General features: G+C 41.7%; 1 protein-coding gene across 3 annotated transcripts in view; it reads right to left on the bottom strand.

The window, feature by feature from the left end:
- The window catches only part of RAB30 (RAB30, member RAS oncogene family), a 112,926-nt gene extending 103,113 nt beyond the window's left edge, over positions 1–9,813 (bottom strand). Inside the window, exons 1-2 of one of the 3 annotated variants that reach the window (XM_066249264.1) lie at positions 9,596–9,813; positions 6,382–6,407 (exon numbers count right to left, since the gene is read on the bottom strand). The gene's annotated coding sequence lies outside the window, so the exon portion shown is untranslated. Of the gene's footprint in view, positions 1–6,381; positions 6,408–9,256; positions 9,274–9,595 lie in introns of those variants that run through there. The other 2 variants (XM_066249248.1, XM_066249274.1) reach the window with 2 other exon arrangements.
- Positions 9,814–12,863: the final 3,050 nt, after the last annotated feature.

The following is a 12,863-nucleotide window of genomic DNA, read 5'->3' as shown; positions in this document are numbered from 1 at the left end:
TTGCCAAAATCTTTTATATACGTTATCTAATTTGAGCCTCATAATAATCCCCATTTCACAGATGAAGAAACAGCATTTTGAAAAGATAAATTACCCACTTAGCACACAACTCGAATTTGTGCTTGATCTGCTCAGCCACAAAAGAATGATAATAACTGGGCCCTGGTTGGGTAGCACAGTTGGTTAGAGCAATGTCCTGAATATGCCAACGTTAAGTGTTCAATCTCTGGTCAAGGCACTTACAAGAATCAATCAATGAATGCATAAATAAGTGAAACAACAAATTTATGTTTCTCCCTCTGTCTCCCTTCCTCCCTCTCTCCAAAATCAATAAATAAAATAAAATAAAATAAAAAAGAATGTAAATAACTGGCTAAAAAAATGGAAACAACGCACAGCTCATGATTCTTACAATCTCTTTCTCAGGGTCTCTGCTAGGGCAGAGTGAGTCACTGATCGCCGCTCCTAAACTCAGACCTTTTCTGCAGAAAAATGCCAAAAATCTGCCCTAGGAATGCTTCTATTGATACTCAGAAAGGTGAATAATTGGGCCATTTAACCATGTGCCATATATAAAAAGTGAGTCTTAAATTCCTCTTTCTAGTACGGTCGTGTGACTAAGATGGAGAGGAAGTAAGCAGAAGAGGTTATTTTCATCTGAAGGTTGATGGTGTCCACATTTTAACCATATCTCAAAAAATAAAATTTCCTGCAGAATTTTCTGGGGAAAATTCTTGGCTGCTCTATTCTTTCAGTTCAGTTTTTAAACGTCGTGCTGTGCTGCAGGCAGGGATAATGTAATTTACTTCTCTTTTTCAGGGGTTTCCATGTTATTTACATATCAACCTTTATTACAGCCATCACAAAAACAAGCAAGCATTCTGTGATTCCATTTTTCCCTACTTTCTGTCTACCCATCACAGCTCCCTTCCCTTAGTAAGAAAGTTTAGATCAAGTAGGTAATGGATTTTGCAAAGGTGTATAGAAATGATGGTCAAAAACTATCAATAAGAATTTAAATCAGGGAGCTATTAAAGGGGAACCATTCATGCCATTTAACTATTTCTATTCCTAGAAATGTATTATACAGAAATATTCCTACAAATTCATCACAAAAGGATGAATACTTAAATGCTCATTGCAGCAGTGTCCTACAGCCATTAAAATAGGTAAGTTAGAGCAACATGCATATATGTGGGACAAATGCCCAAAATACAATATATTAAGTTAAAGAAAGCAAGCAAAATAATATGTATTATACTAATATTATTAGTACACGTGTGAGGGAAAAATGACAGAGGATTATACATCAAAATCTCAACAGCTGATTATCCTTAGTGGGTAGAATTAGGGGAACTTTTCCTATGTAGTTCTTTGTGTATTTCTGTACTAAATTTTTATTAATGTTATATCTAGAATCAAAAAGATGCCTGAGCAGGTGGTGGCACAGTGGATAGAACATCACCTGGGACACTGAGGACCCAAGTTCGAAAGTCTAAGGTTGCCAGCTTGAGTGTGGGCTCACCAGCTTGAGTGCAGGGTCGCTGGCTTGAGCATGGAATCATAGACATGACCCCACAGTCACTAGCTTGAAGCCCAAGGTCACTATCTTGAGGCCAAGGTTGCTGGCTTGAGTAAGGGGTCACTGGCTGGGCTGGAGCCCCCCAGTCAAGGCACATGTGAGAAGCAATCAATGAGCAACTAAGATGCCACAACTATGAGTTGATGCTTCTCATCTCTCTCCCTCCTGTCTGTCTCTCTTGCTTAAAAACAAACAAACAAACAAAAAAAACAGAAACAAATTTAAGGTATATATTTATGTGCCCTTTCTTGTCCTTTCCTCTTCACTTTAAAAACAACTAGTTAGCAGCTCCACCTGCATTACTATCTCTAGTAATATCAAAGACAGAATGTATCTTAGCTTACAGAATAGACAGGATTGTGTTTAGAAAGGACTCAAGGATCACTTACAAGATCCCAAACAAATGGTATTCCAGCACACAGGCTGTTTAAATACTTGCAATGACCAAGAGAATCACCACCTTCTGAAGCAGACCTTGATGTCTTCTAGCTCTGCTGTAACATTCCCAAAGACGACTGATCTAGACACCAATACCCATACACGTCAAGCTAAGCAGATGGTACCATTGTCACATTCAAGAAAACTAACATTGTTACTGATTATCTAATAGGCAGCTCCCATTCAAATTTCCGCAACTGTCCCTAAAATGTCCTTTATAGCATTTTGTTTAAGCCCAGGATCCAATCAAGGCTTACATGTTGAATTTGATTGTCACAACTGTATTTTTTCTTCTTTTTCAAGTGAGAGGACAAGAGATAGGTGGCCTCCGCACGCACCCAGACCAGGATCCACCTGGCAACACCCCCCCCCTCCATCTAGGGCCAATGTTCTGCCCATGTGGGGCCATACTCCCAGTCGAGCCATTTTTAGCATCTGAGGCAGAGGTTCCAGAGGCTGATGTGCTGAAACCAAACAAGCCATGGCTGTGAGGGGGATCGGGGAGGAAGAAGCAGATGGTCACTTCTCCTGGGTACCCTGACCAGGAATCAAATCCAGGACATCCATACACCAGGCTGACGCGCTACCACTGAGCCACCTGGCCAGGGCCTGATTGTCACAACTCTTTAGCCTCCTTTAAGATCAGTTGCCCATACATTTTGTTTGATTTTGTTTCGTCTTTCATGACATTGACATTTTCAAAGACCACAGGCCAGCTGTTTTCACAGTATGTCCCACAATGTGGATTTGCCTGATTATTTCCTCATGATTAGATTTAGGTTAAATATTTGCAGCAACAATTCTCTACATCAGTAATGTGTACTTTCTATTGCATCAGGTTTTTCTAATTACACTAAATTATATTTTATTTATTCTTGTCACTGTGGGCACTAAGTAAGCATCAGCCAAAAAATACAATATTTAAAACAATAAATACATTTAACAGTAAAAACAGCTACCATTAGCCCCAGCTATATCAGGCATAGTGCCAGATTTTTAAAATATATTATTTCATTTAAACCACGTAACAATCTAGCAGAGAAATAGAGGTTCAAAAGAGTTAAGTAAGTTGCCTAAGGATACACATGTAGTGATAGAAAAACATGTATGCACATGTAAACTCACACATACACACACACTTTAACATATGATCTCAGGGGTTTATGGTTTCCCTGAGGATCCTCCAGGAACTGGTTAAGAACCCCTAATTTAGACTGAACTTGAGGAGGCCTATCTATTTTTTTTTTTTCTTTACAGAGACAGAGAGTCAGAGTGAGTGATAGACAGGGACAGACAGACAGGAACGGAGAGATGAGAAGCATCAATCATTAGTTTTTCATTGCGTATTGCGACACCTTAGTTGTTCATTGATTGCTTTCTCATATATGCCTTGACCATGGGCCTTCAGCAGACCGAGTAACCCCTTGCTTGAGCCAGCGGGTCCAAGTTGGTGAATTCTTGCTCAAACCAGATGAGCCCGTGCTCAAGCTGGCGACCTCAGGGTCTTGAACCTGGGTCTTCCGCATCCCAGTCTGATGCTCTATCCACTGCGCCACCACCTGGTCAGGCAACCTATCTAGTTTTTAAATGTGACTTCCAGTGGGAAAGAAACTGAAAATATATTAACTATGGTCCATATAAAAGTCTTCCATATAAAATCAGCCACATTTTCAAAACAGCCAAGAACATAGGACAATGGTTCCATAAATTATTTTAAGTGTTTTGATTGTTTTTCTGCTTTTAACTATTCTCCAACAAAGTGAGAAAAAGGTTAATAAATTTTCATAAAGCTAAATATATTTTTAGTTTTAAAATTATGCTTTTCCTACAACTTAAAAGACACGTTCAAGAAATATCTTCACCCTGGCCAGATGGCTCAGTGGTAGAGCATCAGCCCAGCATATGAACGTCCTGGGTTCAATTCCTGATCAGGGCACATAGGAGAAGTGACCATCTGCTTCTCCACCTCTCCCCGTCTCCCTTCTCTCTCTCTCTCTCTCTCTCTCTCTCTCTCTCTTCTCCTCCTGTAGCCATAGCTTGGTTGGAGCAAATTGGCCCCAGGTGCTGAGGATTCCATGGTTTCCCCTTATTCGCTAAAACAGCTCAGTTGCCCAGCAACAGAGCAACAGCCCAGATGGGGAGAGCACTGCCCAATAGAGGGCTTGCTGGGTGGATCTGTGTTGGGGCACATGTGGGTATCTGTCTCTCTGCTTCCCCACTTCTCACTTAAGAAAAAATAAAAAAAAATTTAAAAGATTAAAAAAATAAAAAATTTCTTTATTATATGCCTGACTGGTGGTTGCACAGTGGATAAAGCGTCAACCTGGAACTCTGAGGTCCCAGGTTCAAAACCCCAAGTCAAGACACATATGAGAAAGAATCAATGAACAACTAAAGTGCCACAACTACGAGTTAATGCTTCTCATCTCTCTCACTTCCTCTCTCTTCCTAAAAATAAATAAATAAATAAAAAATATCTGATAGAAAAACAACTATTGTCAACAGCTCACTGTATCTTAATATTTTGTAATTTTACTTATTTATAAAATTCAAAAATTTAAGACCTACTGATTTAGGGAACTAGATACATACAATTAAAATTATTTTTAAGAAACTAGCTTAAATAAAGGAAGTGCTGATCAAAAGGAAACCAGATCTGAAATATTTCTGAATTTCCCCAAAAGTCATCACAGAACATCTCAAAGGCTTCAGGTCTCAAGGACACATGTTAATGGATTTGTTAAAAGCATTTCACATTTGACATTTACATTTCTAATTGCCCTCTTCCCATATGTTGATATATCCTGCTTTTCAATGGGCCCTTAGTGACCTAGGTTAGTTGACTCAATCAACAAATATTCACAGGGTCCCTAATTTATGCAAGGTACTCTATTAGGTGCCTGGGGACCACAGTCTGGAGAGTTCTTTCTTGCCTTTATGTCTCAGGTCAAAAGTCACCAGCCATTTTATAGACACTATTCCTCCCACCAGGGAAGAAGAATAAAAGCCCCTCCGTGGGGCTGTGTTCTCCTACCAAGGCCTACATACCTCTCTGTATGTGATCACCTGAGCAAATTCTTCCAAAGTAAACACTATTTCATTCAATGCTATCTTCCTAGCACAGTGCACACGTAGCTGACGATCAGTATAAATTCATGGAATAGATATATTTAACAGATGAGGCAACTAAAGATCATAAAAAGAATAGGACATCTCCAACATCATACAGCTAATAAATAGTAGTATCCAGTCATAGAGCTCTCACCAGGGCTCTCTTCTGTTCCAGCATGCCACATCAAACATGCAGACAGGGAGAGAAAGCTCTCAGATGTCCTCCTGGAACTGCAAACTTAACATGTCCAAAAGTCACTTCTTGAAAAAAGCAAACAAAGATCTGGTCCCCATCCAGTATTCTCATTCTCTGTAAATGGCATCCCCAGTGGCTCAAGGAAAAACTTGAGTCATCTTGATTCTCTCTTCTCCCAATTCCCACATCCAATCAATTAACAATCTTATCAATTATAATATTCAAATTTGGCATCTCTCTAATGCAGGGGTAGTCAACCTTTTTATACCTACAGCCCACTTTTGTATCTGTTAGTAGTAAAATTTTCTAACCACCCAGCGATTTCACAGTAATGGTGATTTATAAAGTAGGGAAGTAACTTTACTTTATAAAATTTATAAAGCAGAGTAACAGCAAGTTAAAGCATATAATAATAATTATCAATACTTACCAAGTACTTTATGTCAGATTTTCACTAAATTTGGCAGAATAAATCTTTATAAAACGACTTACTATAGTTAAATCTATCTTTTTATTTATACTTTGGTTGCTCTGCTACCGCCCACCATGAAAGCTGGAACACCCACTAGTGGGAGGTAGGGACCAGGTTGACTACCCCTGCTCTAATGTCTTCCCTGTTCTCTAAACCCTCTGCACCATCCTAGATCCAAGACACCATTGTCGCTTATGTAGGCAACAAAAATGACTTACTATTTGATCTTCACACTTTTAGTATGGCCATTTTTCTCCAGTCTCTTCTCCACTTAACAGCCATACTGATATTTTTATATCTTTCTACATATGTAATTGACCTAGCTAATTAAAGGCCTTTACTAAGTTCCTGTTACTCTTAGGATAAAGGCCAAAATTCCCATGGCTCAGAAAACTGCCCACCTCTCCAGCCCCACTCTTTTACATTCTGGTCTCTTCTCCCACACACTGACTGACCTCCTTTCAAAACCTCATATTCATCACTTTATCCTTTGTACCTTGAACATGTAGTTCCCTCTGTCAGAAACCCTCTTTGAGCCCCTCTAGGAACCTCTCGTTGCCACCCTAAAGTATTTGTACTCACTTAAGTGACTCTTGAAATGTCACCTCCTACAAGAAAGACAAGGGGAGAGCACCAGTTAGGCACTCCTGTTCCATCATATAATACACCCCCTTTAGTCAGTAACATTCATCATACTTGCAATAATTTGTCCAATGATTGTCTCCCCTTTTAGAATGCAAACTCCATGAGGGCAAGAGGAGCTTCTTTTTTCACTGATGTATCTATAGACCTTAGAACACAGTAGTTGCTCAATTAATATTTGTTGTCAGGATGACAGGGTGGGGCCAGATTGTAGCAAGCTATGACATGAGGCCCAGTAAACCAAGTACCAAGGTTCATTACCCCTTTGCAAAGGGTAAACTGAGACAGAAAGAACTGCATAGTTTTCAAGGTCACAGAGATAGAATTTCTCCTCCCTAAAACACTAAAAAGTGTGGTTGGGAGAGAGAGCATTTTAGATGAATGTTAGAAATGAGAAGGTGATGACAGAGAAGTCTAGAATGACAGTTTCTGAATCTGCCTGTCACATTAGTTGTCTCTGCCAGACAGTCTTTAGACTTTCCATGCCTAGAGAAATGCTAATGTTAAACAAACAAATATAACTACTGCCACGCCCTTCTTTTAACAAGGGGGTATAAAATAACAAACTTCTTTCATCCACAAAGGAGAAGAAACCACAGGAGAGAAAGATGTTTTTGCTCAGTGACCCCCCTCCCTCAAAAAACAGCAGTTTTGCCACCTGGATAGTGCTCCTTAGCAATCAACAGAGAAGGGAGGGGAAAGATGCCTTCCTACAACTTACTGGAGGCAGGATAAGAAAAAGAAAGTATTAAATGAGGCAAAAAGCCATGTGAAATCTGCTTATTTGGGGGGAATCATTAGAATGTTTCATGTACAGCATTTAGAAAGTTTGCTAACCAATTGGCAGTTTTTTGTTTTTGATTTTGTTTTTGTTTTTGCAGGGGCAAAGAAAGAAGAAGCATCAACTCATAGTTGTGGCACTTAGTTGTTCACTGATTGCTTCTCATACATGCCTTGACCAGGGGGCTCCAGGTGAGCCAATGACCTCTTGCTCAAGCCAGTGACCATGGGGTCATGTCTATGATCCCACACTCAAGCCGGCGGCCCTGCACTTAAGCTGGTGAGCCTATGCTCAAGCCAATGACTTTGGAGTTTCGAACCTGGGACCTCAGCATCCCAGGTCAATGCTCTATTCACTGCAGCACCACCAATCAGGGCTACTGGCAGGTCTCAATGCAGGTAGCAACACAGTTGGCATGATCTCTACTGCATCATTTCATTGCTCACATGCTGCTTGGGGCCCGGTTATGGTCTGTCACAAAAGTCACAAACCAGGCCAAAGGGTCAGAGTCATTGTTGCTCATCTTGCCAAGCAACAACTGCAAGAAGAAGAAAAGACAAAGCCTCCTCAAGGAGAACTCTGTGGAATAAATGTTCACACTGTCTCACACAGTCTGGAGTTTCTGGGTGAGGCAGAGAAGGGGTGGAGAAGGTATTCAGAGACTGGAAAGAGACGTAAAGAAATAGATGTGATATACTGGAGATAAGAGGGAGATTCTGAAACCACAAAGGAAAAATGAGAATTGCAAATGGAGAAACAGGGAAAGAAACTGAAAGAACTTCAAGATAATGTAGATGGGTGGGAAAAGGAAGGTACCAGGACAAAAGGGTAAGGTGTCCAAAAAAAGCAGACTGCAAGCAAAACAGAGTCATGCAGGGATACAGAGCCAGGCAGTCCATCTTCTCCCAAATCCAAAAGCTGCTCATTGCATTCCAATAAATCACTCTACTACAAAGCCCGTACAATGGATTGTCCTTTGCTTTCAGTAACAAGCAGCATTAAACGAAGCATCACCCAGCTGTAACTTTGGAGATCTAAGTGTGTGAATTTAAAAAGAACAAAATCAGTTCAGCAGCAGAAGACTGCCAATAAAGACTTTCCCGCAATGCCTGACTTGACTACAAAAAGGTTTGGCATTTTAGAGTTAAGCATAAAGTACCAGTATTTCTCCTTCTTTAGACATTCCAAGAGGGGGGTGTGGTTGACCCTAAGTCCATTCATTTCCAAGGTTGTAGATCTCTCAGCTAAGACTGGCCTCATCTGTTCTTGAATCAGCCAACTGTTTATCTCAAAGTAACATATTTATTGCATTAATCATCCTAATAACTTACAAGAGCCAACATCATACAAGTCAGAATGCTTTCTGCCCCGTTAAACGTGTCAGTTCCTGTAAAAATAAAAAATAAAAAAAAACTACTACTATGTTCCTTGATTTTCTTGGCCAATAGCACTGTCCATGGGTTCCTTTCAGTAATGGCAAATGAAGGTTAACAGTGCTTCTAACTTTCCCCGTTCCTAATGCGTCAAAATGAACCCAGGTTTCCTTAATTATCCCTTCTCTAAACCGTTATTTGTGACTAGTAACTGTGCCTCAGGAAACAGCAACTCATTATGGTACCACTGCCAGTGGCATGGAGCCTATTGCAATGTAATTTAAAACACTCACACAAGCACAAATCTGTCGGCTCCACTTCCAAACAGTCCTGAAATCCTGAAATCCAGAGAACACTTAACGAAAAGGCTACTTGCAGCAGCCGAAGAGAAGCTTCCCCGAGACACGTGAAAATATTTGACTGGCACGGAGTGCACCATTAAAGGACACTGTCACCTCAAACCAGCAGAAAAGGCGAAGCAAACGACATAGACACATATGAAACAGAGCCCCACAAAACTTAACCTACTGAGAAGCACGCTCATCTTTAAAAAAGAATAGTGTGTGCTCGCCCAAGCAACACAGAAATGTTCTAAAGTAGTGCGACCACATTAAATCACTGTCTCCATTTCTCCCCACGCATCACCCCTTCCTACTCAAACCTCAGCACTCGGGGCGTTTGTGACAGGATTGCAGTCCTCTGCCTTCTTCTGATTTTCCAAGAGCACTTCCCAACATCCTCACCAGCCCAGCCCCCTCTCTCAGCTCAAAAAGATTGAGGGGAGTTGCGACTAGAAATTTGGCAAGAATCGGTCCTCCCGCGGGGGAAGGTTGCTGGAGTTCTTTGCAGTGACCCAAATTGCACAGGGCTTTAAGCTTAGCAGCGCTTGCAATCATCTCCCCAATCTTCTTCCCCCCACCTTCTTTCCAAAAGAAAGCCTTGAGAATTAAGCGGGAGGAATAACTTGGTAGAACCATTTGAATAAATCACTTTAACTCACCTGGTTTGGGATTTTTCTCCCCACCCCAGGCATAAACAGAAATGATGTGCGAGTCACGCACGCAACGTAAGGTGCTGCGATGTCTTAAGTCCAAGGGCTGGAGTCAGTCCCTGCCCTGATGCCGCCGCTACTCTTAGCTCAGCAGGAGCGAGCGGCAATCACTAGCCCAGCAGCAGCAGCAGGGGGGTGGATAGACCTTAGCACAATGAATGCAGTGGGGTTTTTGCAATGACATCATCCCTCTGTCCAAAAGGCCCCAATAATCATGCTCAGGAGCGCTGCATTCTGGGAATTGTAGTCTCTTTACGGCGTAACCGGACCCTGAGATTATTGCTGGAACTACAATGCCCAAAATGCGCCGCAGTCGGACGCACCCAGAGCGAAAGAAGGGAGCTAAGGAAGCTCGGCCGCCATGTTAGGCTTGCCGGAGGATTCTGCGGAGCTCGGCTGAGCGTTTTAGTCAGCGTGGAAGCCGAATGTTGGTGCACTGGGGACGGTGAGGTGGAGGACAAGCCCGCTGGAGATCCGGGGCCCGAACCTGGGAACCGAAGGGTAGAGCCTTCATCTGGGAACAGATGTCTGGCTGGAGGCGGCATCCAGAGATCAAATGGGCCTCGGCCTCACGGTCCTGCATGGGTTGCATAGACTCCCTGCGCTTCTTGCTCCATTTTCTAAGTAAGGTGTTGAGGGACTCAGTTCACAGGTGGCCTCCGAGTATCATTTGGACCCGCTAACGGGACTGGCGGGATGGTTGGTGTAACCGTGAGTGGAAAAATTCTGCTTGACCTTTTGACTAAAATTAAAGAAAGCAGGAATTGACCGCTCCCTACCATAAACCACTGAGAAATTTGCTTAGAGCTAGTTCACCGGAGGCAGCTCGACCACAACCAAAACTGCTTACCAAATAGGTATGTGTTCCTGATAAAGATAGGATAAGGAATAACGACTAACTGCCAACTCAGCTTCTGTAAACGGTTGCTTGCTTGCCTACCAAAGTATAAAAGCCCTTGCAAAAAGACTGAGAGTGCTCTTGGCTACCTCCTTGCCTTGAGCCCGCTCGCGAGTGTAATAAACTTTTTCTTCTGTTTTACCCACACACTTGGGTCTAGAGTCTTCGTGGTGCGCCCTCGGTCAACAGTTGGTATCTTTATTGGGTACCGGGACCCCTGGGCGGCGACCTTCTCGCCTGCGGTCGAACAAGCTTCCAATCACGGAGTTGGGCTGTCCCCTCCAAATTTACGTTTAACTTCTTAATTTGTTTTCCATTCTTTATTACACCCCCCCCCCAAGGTTTCGGACCTTCGTTGGTCTCTCATACAGAATGATTTGCGAAGGTGTCCAAAGAAATCAATGTTGGGAAGGTAGACAAGCTGCAAAAGGACAGAGGGATCTTTGGCGCTGCAATTAAAAGATAACAGGCCTATAAGAGAAACACACCCAGGTTGAAATGGCACCTTTGTACCTGTCAGCAAAAGCAAGGACATGTAGGACGGGGATATTATTGATGGACGGGCAATCTGTTCCCGAGTTGCATGGATCCCTGGTGAACTTAGAGTGCATGTACGCTAAACTACTGCAGAGATGGGATTGTTTATTGGCATGGATCACCAACCTATTTAAATTTGTGGTACTCCATATTTATAACTACTTTAACAACTAATTCTTTAAGTGGAACCAAATCACTGGTTTTTAAAAATTATCTTGTCTAGTATCAAATGAACAGTATTTTAAATCAATTGTATTACTAAAACAATACTCTGTGTTTATTTTTCAGAGTCTGTCTACACCGGTTGTAGTCAACCTGGTCCCCCCCCCCCCCGCCCACTAGTGGGCATTCCAGCTTTCATGGTGGGTGGTAGCGGAGCAACCAAAGGGCGCTGGGATTATATACTACTCCACTAACTGTTGGCCAGTCAAGATCAGGACAGTAGTCAGACTCTGTTACAGGGCATTTGTATTGGGACTGCACCTGACCTCTTTTGCAACCACCTGGCCCACATCCTCGAGCGGCCAGGTACCTGACCCCGGGTCTACACCTGCCGCCCGATCAGGTGGGCAGTTTATGACTGCTATTGTCGCCCAAAAACTAGCAGTTCATCATTTTATTACCTTGTAGACAAAGGACTCCATGGTTTGACACTTCTTTCTATGACAGAAACTGCCGGACAATGGAGACATCAATTAACTTATATTTTTGTCTCGATTCCCAGATTTTAGGGTAATAGGATGACATTTTAGGGAACCCCCCCCTTGGACTGCCAAAACTAGCTGATGTCTCGCTACTTCGCCCTGATCTCAAAGAAGTGATGCCATTGGCCAACACCCACTACATAAAATTTTATAAAACGCACCAACCACGGATACTCACTAACTTAGTCTTGTCTCGACAAACTCTCGCTCAACCACGACACTTGTAACGTCGTGGCCATGCAACAGACTTCAAGTGTGTAAGTTTTGTTCACGTTAGGTAAGTGAAGTTAAATCGCTACATAATCAAAACTAAAGTCAGTACGTAGTTAGATTTCTGAGAGCAAGCACGTGCTTACAGCTTCAAACAAAATATTGTGAAATATCATGAGCTCATGTCTCAAAAAAAAAATACACATGTGGCTATTCACCAGAGTATCTGAAGATGGGTTTCGTAGAATCTGTTGCAAATAAACAACATCCAATGTGTTTATTGTGCCATAAAACATTATCCAATGAGGCAATGAAGCCAAGTCGATTGCAATAACATCTTTCGACAAAGCATACAAATGACAAGGACAAGTCCATTGAATATTTTCAGGAAATATATAAAAAATTTCACAATCATTCAACTATTGTTGCATCATTTAAGAAACAACATACAGTGAACGAAGATAGATTAATTGCCACTCATCACTTTCACAAATAATTGCAAAAAGTGGTAAAAGCTATAATATTGGAGAAACTGTAATAATACCCTCTATAAAAGAATTCATCTCAACAGTAATGCATCAGGATATACCTCCTGAATGTTAAAAATGTTGCCCCTAAGCGATAGCACAGTAAAGTGACGAATTGATGAAATGGCAGTTAATGTTGAAAACAAACTTATAAGAATTATCCAAAACTCTTCATTTTCCATGCAATTGGTTGCATCTACCAGTGCAGATAATGATGCTTTATTGATGGCATATGTACGCTATTTTGATGAAAACAATATATTACGAGAAGAAATGCTATTCACAATAAATCTCATCACAGATAAAAAAGGATTATCTATATTTAATACTGTGAGAACATA

The sequence above is a fragment of the Saccopteryx bilineata genome, chromosome 1 (genome assembly GCF_036850765.1).
Source record: "Saccopteryx bilineata isolate mSacBil1 chromosome 1, mSacBil1_pri_phased_curated, whole genome shotgun sequence".
In the NCBI taxonomy this organism is placed as follows: Eukaryota; Metazoa; Chordata; class Mammalia; order Chiroptera; family Emballonuridae; genus Saccopteryx; species Saccopteryx bilineata.
Note: the sequence above shows the minus strand (reverse complement) of the source record. Positions and strands in the feature narration are given on the sequence as shown.